We start from the raw sequence: 12,789 nt of genomic DNA on the forward strand, positions 1-12,789 counted from the left end.
AGAGTGGCTGGGGAAACCCAGCTACATGGGCAGGGTATAAATAAATTATTATTAATTATTATTATTATTATTGTTATTATTATTATTATTTTATTATACTACAGTCTAGTAACATAAAGTAGTGTCAATTAGCTGCATTTGGACACACAACTATTAGATTAAAAAATTGCCTGGTATATTCTGGCTGCTGATTTGCTGTTAAAATAATAGAGTTGAAATAGACATCAAAGGTCATCTGCTGATGCAGGAAATCGATCATTATAGAATCTAAGAGAGGTGGTCATCCAGAAGATACTTAAAAACTTATAACAAAAGATATTCCACCAACTTCCAAGGCACTCTGTTCCACTGTCAAACAGCTCATATTGTCAGGAAGTTCTTCCAGATGTTCAATATCTCCCCTGCCCCTTGTAACTTGAACCCATTGGTTCAGGTCCTACCTTCTGGTGAAATGAAAAACAAATTTGTTCCAGCATCTATGTGACAGCCCATAAAATACCTTGATACAGTGGTACCTCGGGTTAAGAACTTTATTCGTTCTGGAGGTCCGTTCTTAACCTGAAACTGTTCTTAACCTGAGGTACCACTTTAGCTAATGGGGCCTCAGGCTGCCACCGCACGATTTCTGTTCTCATCCTGAAGCAAAGTTCTTAACCCGAGGTACTATTTCTGGGTTAGTGGAGTCTGTAACCTGAAGCGTCTGTAACCCGAGGTACCGCTGTAATTTCTTCTCCAAGCAAAAAAGAAAACAAATAATCATACAACCTTTTTTTAAAAGTACTTGGTTTCCAGACCTGTCACCATCTTTGCCATCTTCATCTATTTAGCCTGTGGTCCACTAAATCCACTAGATTCTTTTTGTGCCATGTGTGACTGGTTTCTTTAAGAACAGGACTGGATTGTAATAGCGGCTCCCTTTCCTCCTAGGATGGGTGTGGTTGTCTATTTAATCCAGGTAGAACTGGTTAGGGTGCGCTAGGCTGTTTGTGTGGCCTAACTGCTGGATTATGTGTACTTGTTCTTGAATAAAGAAGGTTTCTGTAATTACCCTGATTCCTGCTGCTTCTTGGCCTTAAGACAGAAAAGCACAGCTGTCAAGCCACATGTGGTTTCCAGGTTTGTCATATGTTTGTCATATGTTGAGGCAGGAGTTTTGTTCTCTTGTATGTATTTTAAGTGTTGCTGTAAAATGATTTAGAAATTAAGGTTGATAGCTGGTGTGTATGTGTGTAATGTTATTGTATGCCACTCATGAAATACTGTCAAATATGTAAAAAAAACCATTTCCTGTTGGCATCAAATGCTATTCAATACCATTGCATGCCATCTGTCAAACATTATCAGTTATCAGTGATCAAATATTGAATGAAAACATCATTCTGTGTCAAATGCACATCCAAACTATTCTGTGAATATTCAACAGATATTCACACACACACACACACACACACACACACGTGAGTGTTTGATATCAACATTTACAGACAGGAATTTTCAGGAAAAACACTTGCCGTACTGGTCAGGGACACCTATAAGATCAGTATAATATTGAGACTATTCCCACTAGGTACATAAGAGAGTGATAACTGGATATCCAAACTTGTCATGCATTTCCACATGCAAGTTTGCATCCAGTGTTAGCCATACTCAAACCACATCCATTGAAATCAATGGACATGACTAATTTAGGTCTGTCAATTTCAATTGATCTGATCTAGGTAGAACATAAAGGTAAAGGTAAAGGACCCCGACAGTTAAGTCCAGTCACAGACGACTCTGGGGTTGTGGTGCTCATCTCGCTTTACAGGCCAAAGGAGCCGGCGTTTGTCCGCAGACAGTTTTTCCGGGTCATGCGGCCAGCAAGACTAAGCCGCTTCCGGAGAAACCAGAGCAGCACACGGAAAGGCCGTTTACCTTCCAGCAGGAGTGGTACCTATTTATCTACGGTTCTTGCACTTTTTGGCATGCTTTTGAACTGCTAGGTTGGCAGGAGCTGGGACTGAGCAATGGGAGCTCACCCTGTTGCAGGGATTTGAACCACCAACCTTCTGAATGGCAAGCCCAAGAGGCTCAGTGGTTTAGACCACAGCGCCACCCGCATCATATTGGGATACAACTCAGAATGTACAAAAATTGATTCAGTTTGGCATTGTAATCTAGAGAGATTCTGGAATTGTGGCTGAACAGGAACAGCAATTAATCCAGTTGTTAATTGTTTACAAGCAACATACAACAGTTGTGGTCAGTACTCAAAAACTGCATAACAATTCTTGCAGATGTATCTCATGCAATATGAGTGTGCAGGGTTGAGTGGGTGTGCATGTGTGTGCAAGAAAATAAAATAGATTTCACACTTCATCGTTCAGTACCAATCATTAGGTTCTAGATCTATATGCACTGATTAAAATGACCCCTATTTTTGTGTTAAAAAGTACTACTACTTTCCTATTAACACCCAGCCCTTTAGAATCAAACATGGCCATAACAACAGAACTGGACTGAACTTGAAGATCACTTGATTTAGTTTCTCGCCCTTACCAGCATGAACCCATATCAAAATTACTGAAAAATCTGAAAATAAAGATTCATTCTAGAAGAGATATTACCAACAAAGAAGTGGGAGAATTGCATCTTCATTAGCTAGTCTAAATCATAATGTTCCCTCAGGTGTTTGGGTAAAGATGTTGGAGTTACGGTGGATAGCAAATTGAACCCATCAGCAATGTGATGGCATGACCCCAAAGGGCAAAGCCATTTTTGGTTACATCAAATGAAATAAATTTGAAGACTTGGAAGTAATAGAACTATTCTGCGCGGCAATGATAAGACCTTATTGGGAGTACTGTGCTCATCAGAGTTGGAGAATAATGTCAAGTCGTATAGGATTTAGAAAAGAGATCCAGGGAGCAAACACTTTGGGGCAAGATTTGTAGCAAGTAAGTTGATTGGCATAGCCTTATAAAAAAATTGAAACAGGTGGTTAAACATTAAACAGAATCTGCTACCATTATGGCAAAGCAGTGGTGGCAGAAGAATGGCCCCTTCCTTGGATCATGGCATGGATGGCCCCAGTAAGTGAGCAGCAGGTCACAGAGGAGGTAGTGGCAGAAGGTTAGGGAGATAGCGAGCTATAACCTTGGTGCAATATTTTGTGCTGATCCATCTGACTGGGTTGCCCCAGCCACTCTGGGTGAATTCCAGAATATGCAGAAACACAATAAAACATTAAAAACTTGTCTTGGCTGTCTTCCAGGACAGCTGGTACCTGGGGGATATTCTTCCTCCTGCTGTTGTATTTGTTTTGTGACTGGATTTTAAACCCCTAGACTGCAGCTGGCTCTGATATTTTTATTTGCTCCTCTCTTTCATTAAATCCACAGCTGCACCTGGTGGGGAACCACATAGAAGCTCTGTGCCCCCCTGGAGCATAGGGGTCCACACAGCCTAATTTAATAACAGCAACAAAAGTGTGAAGTGCGTCTGGAAGCTCAGGCATGTAGCAGGCATGCAGACTTTGAACACTGTTATGACTCTTGAAGCTATACATTAAGAGCTTTGCCATTCGTGTACATGTGCCCCTTAATGACACCACATCTCAGCAACCATTTGCTTCTTTCGCAGATATCTATGGGGTTACATAGATCATTGGGCCAGATAGCGCAGTATGATCGACACCAGGGTTTCCCAAACTTAGGTCTCCAGCTGTTTTTGGACTACAATTCCCATCATCCCTGACCACTGCTCCTGTTAGCTAGGGATGATGGGAGTTGTATTCCAAAAACAGCTGGAGACCCAAGTTTGAGAAATCCTGATTTACACAGACTGGCAGCTTTTCTCTAGTGTTTCAGACAAGAATCTTTCCCAGCCTTCCTGGAAGACATCAGGACTTGGACCTGGGACTTTTGCATGCAAAGTAATGTGCCCTCTCCCTCCATGAATGCTTTTGCTGTTGCAATGCTTCTAGAAAGACTTAGTCAAGGCCAATACATCTTTGCATAATTTCTGTTTATCATCTAGGTATGGTGGAAAGACTCCACCAAAGCAAAACATCTGTTGCAAATAGCGTTCATAATCTTCTTAATGACAGATAGACAGTTTGCTTTTTATTGCAGTTATCAAAATAGAGCAGTTGAGACATGGGTTATTTATTCTCCTTTGTGCAGGAGAAAAGTCAAGCTCATTTTACGTGCTATTCATAATAAGGTCCTCTGAAATTAATGCAGTAGTGACCATGGCACCTAATGCTAAAGGTAATGATGAGACTTGCTGGTGTGAATACCTAACAAATACACTATAGGAGTTTTATTCCCCTGCCCCCCCCAATTCATTTTTACTGGAACATTACTTTAGGTTAGTAATCAATTACAGTGGTACCTCGGTTTATGAACACAATTGGTTCCGGAAGTCTGTTCATAAACTGAAGCGTTCATAAACTGAAGCGAACTTTCCCATTGAAAGTAATGGAAATTGGATTAATCCGTTCCAGACGGTCCGCGGAGTAACCGTTCATAAACTGAAGTGAACTTTCCCATTGAAAGTAATGGAAAGTGGATTAATCCGTTCCAGACGGGTCTGCGGAGTACTTAAACTGAAGCGTTCATAAACTGAAACATGGGTGTAATTGGTTCCGGAAGTCTGTTCATAAACTGAAGCGTTCATAAACTGAAGCGAACTTTCCCATTAAAAGTAATGGAAAGTGAATTAATCCGTTCCAGATGGGTCCGCGGCGTTCATAAACCGAAAATTCATAAACCAAGGTGTTCATAAACCAAGGTTCCACTGTATTTTAAATACAAAAAAAATAAAAGTTGAAAAAGATGGCTGGGCTGGGGGGGATATAAAAAGCAAGGGGGAAAGAATTACTAATATGCAAGTTGCAGTAGAAAAATCTGTTAAATCACATAAAGTAAGGTGTGTGTGTGTGTATTGTGTGTGTGTGTGTGTGTGTGTGTGTTGCATGCCCCATCACTCATGTGCCTTGTGCTCTTCTTCTTCATTTTGCTTGGTTTCAGACAAATTCCTTTCTGAAGGCAGCAGGAGTGTAATTTTTTATTATATTGTCTCATGAGCCATTGCCCCAGCTGACACCATTATCCATTATTTTAAAATAATGTGTTCTGTTATTAAGGGCTCTTAAAGCCAACACTTAAATTGTGAATATACTTAAAAGGAAACATTATGTGATGTTAAATAATTGTCGGTAGATAAACATTTAAGAGACACCGACTTATTACATGCAAATGGAAAAGCTGGCTCTTCTCTCTGGGGCTATGGGGGAGGGAAATTCATTAGGAGAGAGACATGACCAAGTCCCCTCCCTGCTTTGTTTTAGGCAGCCAGTTATTAAGTGGGAGCAGGAAAAAATGAAAAAAAGCAGAAAAAAGCCTCCCAGATTGTTGGCATCCGTCTGTCTCAGGACGCAATGGAGGAGTGCATCTTGGGGGGTGAAGTCAAACTGTTGGAAGGTTGCAGTGCCTGCTGTGGCTGTAGAAACCAATACGGGACAGACATGTTTTGTTGCAGCTGGGACAGATGAAGGCATACGGTTGTGCTTCTGCAGATGCACATAGGGTTGCCAGACTCAATAGAGGACAGGACTTCTGTGCTTTTAATTGCCCTGCTCTCTTTTGAGTCTGGAAACCTTAAAGAGAAACCAGCAGACCCTTTGTTTAATTTCCAAGCAAAGGGTCCGCTGGTTTCTCTTTAAGGTTTCCAGACTCAAAAGAGAGCAGGGCAATTAAAGGCACAGAAGTCCTGTCCTCTATTGAGTCTGGCAACCCTAGATGCACACCATGGCATTTCTTCTCTCTGTGCTCCTCCCAGACATCTTACCAAAACAACAATGAAACCCTCAGGCTCACACTCTCAAAGATGTGGTGTGTGATGAGAAAGGGATTGAGAGGGTGGAGGTGGGGAAAGAAGGGTCAATAAAGAGGCCAATACAGCTACTAGGCAGGGTCTGAACTACTAAAGTAATCCAGAGGAAGACTGGGTTGGGGGAGGAGGAGGAGGAGGAGGAGGAGGAGGAGGAGGAGGAGGAGGAGGAGGAGGAGGAGGAGGAGGAGGAGGAGGAGAAGGAGAAGGAGACAGAGACAAACAGGTGGGCAGGGATGCCAAACCTGCATGCAGGAAAGAGGTGGAAAGTGAAAATAAAGCAAGGAATGGGTTGGTGGGAAGAGGAGCACTTTTAAGTCACCACAGAGGTGAACAGGAAGTGAAAACAGTGGGGAGAGGAAGTAAAAAAGGAGGCGGGAAAAGCCAACTGAGTGCAGTAAAAGTTGCCAGGAAAAGGAGATCCTGAAGGATGAGTCTGGAGAGAAACTTGCATATGGTGTTGCAGAAAGGACAATCTGCTATTGCTATGTTTCTTGTTTCCAGCTGGTCTTGGTCCTCCTGATCCCTGCATCACACTTAAAAGAGCCTGATTGGAAGATCTGCTACCTACTCCCTTGTTCCATTCTGAGGGATGAGGCTCTGTTTCTGTTGGTGATAAAGATCTAAGTGGTTAAGCTGAAGCCTTCACAGAAAATATTTCAATGAGGAATTTGAAGGAACAGAAAAGAGCTGACAATATTGTGGGGGTAATGATAGGGAGTTTCATGCACAGTGATCATCCATAAAGGAGAATGTGTGGAAGTGAGAGAGCACTTTGATTCTGGCACAGCAATCCATTAAGCCTTCTGACAGCTAAATGTCTTTTTCTTTTTGCTTCCAGGGCAGACACAACTTTTTAACATGACTGTTCTCCCCAGATTAATCAATTGTGAGTGATACTGTCAGACTCCTTTGAGTTTATACCAGAAGAAGATTCCACTATTCAGTACACACTTACCAACTAGACTGGAATTCTAAAACCGGAGAGAATTGTCTTGGATTAGCTACACTTACTGAGAATTGTTAGAATATTTGCACATTTTGAAGAAGAAGTATCAGGAAGACACTTTAAAAGGCTTCAAACATCTACTGGAATAACAAAGGGAAGTTTCTTGTTGACATCTATTTGACTTACTTTTGAATAAATATAGTAAGAATTGGATTGTGTTTTCGGACATATATTAATTACTGTGTAAGCAAAAAGAATTCAGCACCCCATTCTTTATGATGTCCAAATAGTTACATTATTTACAATAAGCTGTATTTTTACACAACAGCTCTAGCACAAGGAGGTTTGTTTTGTTGAGTACATTAAAAAAAAAGTTAAACAATTCATCTGAAGTAGGCTGGGGTAGACAAGTAGGCTGGAACATTCTGGATAATGGATTAAAATCCATGTGACCCATAAGACATTAAATTTATGTCTTCACTGGGTGGAGAGATGCCTGCTGAATGAAGAGCATGTTAAGTAGTAGTGACTGGGTGGGAACAGAACATTCCAAGATTTCCTTAACAAATATTGCAAAGGCCATTTTCACTGATAAGGAGAAAAGCCTAACTCTAATATGATCCTAATTTCCCAACAAAAATCAAAGCATGAAAAATCCTTGAGTAATTTATTTCAGGCATTGTGTGAAGTACATAGTGAACTGATTCATGCTGTCTTTCCCAATCAAACTTTGTTATATGTAGCTTCTTGAGATTGCTTTGCTGATTGTGTTTAGAACTTCAGCAGTCAGGAAGTCTTCAGAAACTCATCTCTCTGTTCCATCTTATACCGTGCAGGGGAACTCAATCATAAAGTCTTTGTTAAGCAGCTTCACTGCCATAGTTCAAGTTCTATCAGCATTCCATATTTTCTAAAAATTTATTTTGAGAAATTTATTACTTTGGCTATTCCTATTAGACCAGAGACTGAGCTCTGCATAGCCCAGATGCCTTTTTACTGTTGTGGGGGATGGCGTTGCATAACAATTTTGATTTAGCCATTTTATTCATTGCCTGAAGAGCAATAAGGAAAATAAGTACTGTTTGAAGGTGTGAGAAAATTGTTAAGAGCGAGAGAGAGAGTGAGGAATATTTCTAAATTCAAATTGCATTTTAAGAGGGCACTTGACAATAAGTGAAGCCCTTCATTCAGAAAGTTCATCTTGGAAGAGAGATTATCCGGATCTCATAATGCAAATCTTGGTCATTTCCCAAGTATATGGAATCACCCCGTGGTGACTGTGCCTCTTCTCTGCTTCAACTGCTTGAAGACCTTTCGATTCTGGACTGGAGTATTCCCAAGATATATAAATGATCATTCTCTATTTTCTGGTACCCATCCTGGGTAAATCACGGGGCCCTGTTTTGTGCGAAGAGAGAAATAGGCAGTAAGGTAAAGGGACCCCTGACCGTTAGGTCCAGTCGTGGACGACTCTGGGGTTGCAGTGCTCATCTCGCTTTACTGGCCAAGGGAGCCAGCGTACAGCTTCCAGGTCATGTGGCCAGCATGACTAAGCCGCTTCTGGTGAACCAGAACAGTGCACGGAAATGCTGTTTACCTTCCTGTCAGAGCGGTACCTATTTATCTACTTGCACTTCATGCTTTCGAACTGCTAGGTTGGCAGGAGCAGGGACTGAGCAACGGGAGCTCACCCTGTCGTGGGGATTCAAACCGCCGACCTTCTGATCGGCAAGCCCTAGGCTCTGTGGTTTGTGTGAAAAGAGAAATAAGCATTAGTCCTTCACAAACATTGTAAGAATATAGAATGAATGTGCTTCGGTGGAGATAGCATTATGGCTTGCCCCCCCCCCCCAACTTCTGAAGCCACCCTACACACATATGCTTGTATGGACCTCTCCATGAAATTGGGAATCCTGTGGGAGTAAAGAGACAAATTTGCCAACAGAGAAGTTTGTATGGTTCGTATTATTAAAGGATAAATGGATACAGTATTCAGAGAGCAATTATAATGAGCAGGAGGGAGCTCAGGTATATTCTTGGTGTAAGTATAGGGGTGTTCTAAGAAGAGAATGTTCTCCCAAGGTTCATCATTAGAATGCTGATGGTATGTGTATAGGTAGTGTCAACCTCACATTAAACTGTGGCTGGTGGGCCATTAAAAGCAACCAAAGATGGAAGGAAAGGGAGAGACACAATTCATTATGTCATCCATTTTATTTACTTCATCAAGGTGTGGGGATATTTATTTATTGGCAGAAAGAGGCTGAAGAGAGCTTATGAAATATGCTTGAGTGGCTGCTAAAGTGAATAATTTGGAAGTGGGGCAAATTGAGAATGGAGGAAGACTTCAAGGGTTTGTTATGCTGGGGAGAGAATTGGAATGGTAGCTCCTGGGGCCTTGGGATGAGCAGACCGGCAGAATGGGAGGTAGAGAAGAGGACAGAGTAGCTGCACATCAAGACTTGGCTGAAGTGAAATTGGAGGACTATTTTCAAACAATGCTTGTGTCAAGGGGATTGCTGTTGTTTTTGAAGGATTTAAGCTGCCTCGAGTGTCTCTTTTGAGATAGAAAGTATAAATTACCCAATTAATTACTATTTACTTACAAAATGTTTCCTCTCTTGCCAGCCTAGGAGTATGGTGAGTTAAAAAGCCAATCTTGTCCCTCAGTACAAATTGCTCTGTCAACCACACTTCACATTGAGCTCACTGTGGGAAACACTAAGGTTAATACAGGTGTTTTCTTCACTCAATGCATAAGCATGGAAGTAAAATATGCATGTATATATCCGGGTGGTTAAACAGACAGATGCACACACATTTTACTTCCACACTTTAGGTATTTACTGAATAAAACATTGGTGTTTCACAGCAATTGTAACAGATCTGAGTTGGAACCACACCTTGGGCAGTAACAATTGCAGCAGAATCGGGATTGCAAAAAAAGTGCTGCAAAAATCAAGATAAGGGTATTTTAGATGCAGGTAGCTACTGTAGGTACTGTAGTATATATGTATTTTCTGGTATGAGTGACTATATATCCCTAACCTTCACACATACATTTTATATTCTGGAAATTAGCTTGCATCCTTGTTATAAATTACTCATTTCCCCCCATCTGGTCTATTATGGCACCCAACCAGCCTACAATAAAACCTGCTGGTTGCACTAAGAATAGATTTATGTTGTTTCGTTACCTGTTCTTATTCTTTTCTCTCTTGAAAGGCAGTGTTCGTGTGCCAAAGGCATTGATACAATGTGCTGCTTAATTGAATTAACTATTGTGCACCTACATTGTCTGACTGCTGTGTCTTAACATCCATTTTCAAGAAGGCAAGCTCTGTACTACAGACAGGAGCGACAGAGCTGTTTTCCTAATGTTATCACAGCAGGGCTAACCCAGAAGGCTGTTGTACCAGCCCCACGATGCCAGCAATGTGGGCTTATACAAAGACACACACACACACACAGCAGATTGGTAGCGGGCAACAGGGAAAATGGATCAAACAGCATAGCTGGCTGAGTAAGAGACAACTGCAAATTATTTTCTTATGCAAACATAACTTGGTCAGGGCAGCAATGTAGAAAGAATGTGGTACACAAAATCCTGAACTTTTGAAAGTACCAAACAATAATTTCCAGGAAGGTTCACGAAAAACCCTCCTACCAATTATTTCAGTGTATCAATAATTTTTTTAAAAAAATATTTATTCAATTTCTATAGCCATTCATCGATAAATAATTCCCAGGTGGCTTACAAGTAAGGCAATGTTAAATATATATATAAAAGATAAACAAAAAGCATAAAAGACAGCAAAAGGTGGTCCCCCCCCCTTGTAACAGAGACAGTATTAGAAAAAAAGCCATACAGAAATATACAGATATTTATCTGGCACCAAAAAAAATCATAAAGAGGGCATCAGATGAGCCTCTCTGGAGAAGATGCTCCACAACAGGGTGCCATCTCACATCACTTGGAAGAGAGGTCTCCAAAGAGGATTGTAAGGTTCAAGTTGGCATATGTAGGAGGAAGGGACATTTCAGGTAATCTTGTCCTAAACCAAGGACTGGAAAGACACAGATAATTGTGGGGCTGCCACTGAAAAATGTTTGGAAACTGCAATAAGTGCAATATGCTGCAGGTAGGGTGCTGACACGAGTTCGGCCGATCTATCATGCCGATTTTGTGTGACTTGCACTGGCTGCCAGTTTGTATCTGTGCTCAGTTCAAGGTGCTGCTATTAACCTTTAAAACCCTTAATAACTTGAAACCTGTGTATATTGAGGGCAGTCTTCTTCCATATGAAACAATGCCTTATGAGGAATGGCTTAGGGAGATGGGTATGTTTAGCCTGGAGAAGAGAAGGTTAAGGGGTGATTTGATAGCCATGTTTAAATATATAAAAGGATGTCATATAGAGGAGGGAGAAAGGTTGTTTTCTGCTGCTCCAGAGAAGCAGACACGGAGCAATGGATTCAAACTACAAGAAAGAAGAATCCACCTAAACATTAGGAAGAACTTCCTGACAGTAAGAGCTGTTCGGCAGTGGAATTTGCTACCAAGGAGTGTGGTGGAGTCTCCTTCTTTGGAGGTCTTTAAGCAGAGGCTTGACAGGCATATGTCAAGAATGCTTTGATGGTGTTTCCTGCTTGGCAGGGGGTTGGACTGGATGGCCCTTTTGATCTCTTCCAACTCTATGATTCTATGAGCCTCTGTGCAAGCTCTTCTGAGGCCCTGCTCCAGGTTCATGTTTGGCAATCGATTACCAATCTCTTATACTGCATAATGTTTGAATATATTGTTATGACCTATTAGATGAAATACAAACAATTATGGCTATTCTGAAATGAACTGTAGTTTGCTGCCAAAGGTACAGAGGCAGCAATATATCTGCTGCAGCAATATATCTATAAATGCAGAGTTTGAAGACAACAGAAAATAGCTATTTCCACCATGCTCTGTCTGTGAGCTTCCTGTGAACTTCACACTGGTTGCTGGAGATAAGACTTCTAGTCTAGATGGATCTTAATGTGATGGAGAAAGGAAATTCTTATGTTTTTATACTTTAAATCACGTTCCAAACTGCTGAGGAATTAAAAAGATTAAGGAGGCATGTTCATCCTGATGGAAAAAAGATTGAGGAGAGATTTAGCAGTTTCTAAATATCTTGGGAGGGACCCAGGTGGTGCTGTGATTAAACCACTGAGCCTAGGGCTTGCTGATCAGAAGGTTGGTGGTTCGAATCCCTGTGATGGGGTGAGCTCCCGTTGCTTGGTCCCAGCTCCTGCCAACCTAGCAGTTCGAAAGCACATCAAAATGCAAGTAGATAAATAGGAACCGCTACAGCGGGAAGGTAAACTGCATTTCCATGTGCTGCTCTGGTTTGCCAGAAGCGGCTTTGTCATGCTGGCCACATGACACGCCGGCTCCCTCAGCCAATAATGCGAGATGAGCACGCAACCCCAGAGTCGGTCACAACTGGACCTAATGGTCAGGGGCCCCTTTACCTTTACCTTTAAATATCTTGGGAGGGTTGCCCCAAATGTGATGCATTTCCTGTACGAAAAGCACTAATGTGTAGGGCAAAGTTTTTTCAGCTCATGTAGAAAGCAACATTCAGAGTGTCATAGCTGGAAATATCATACCTGCTTTGCTGCCTTATTGTGAATGCCAGGAGCTGCTAAAATAAAACAGTTTCCTGCACTTTGTAATGTCATTTGGTCACAATGCCTTTTAAAGCTACGGTAGTTTCCAGCAAATTATTTTCAGCAAATTGAGGGGGGGGAGGGCAAACTCTTGCCCATATCATGCCAACACGACAGTCTAATTCAGTGTTCCCGAAAGCTAAAGAAAGGACACTTCTGATAAAACACCACTTGATTAGCTCTGAAAGTAACAATATTTAGGTCTTTCCATCTGGACCCTTAGCACTGATTAATTCTCACGGAAACCCCATGAGATGCTC

This window comes from Zootoca vivipara, chromosome 3, assembly GCF_965207765.1.
Source record: "Zootoca vivipara chromosome 3, rZooViv2.hap1.1, whole genome shotgun sequence".
NCBI lineage: Eukaryota > Metazoa > Chordata > Lepidosauria > Squamata > Lacertidae > Zootoca > Zootoca vivipara.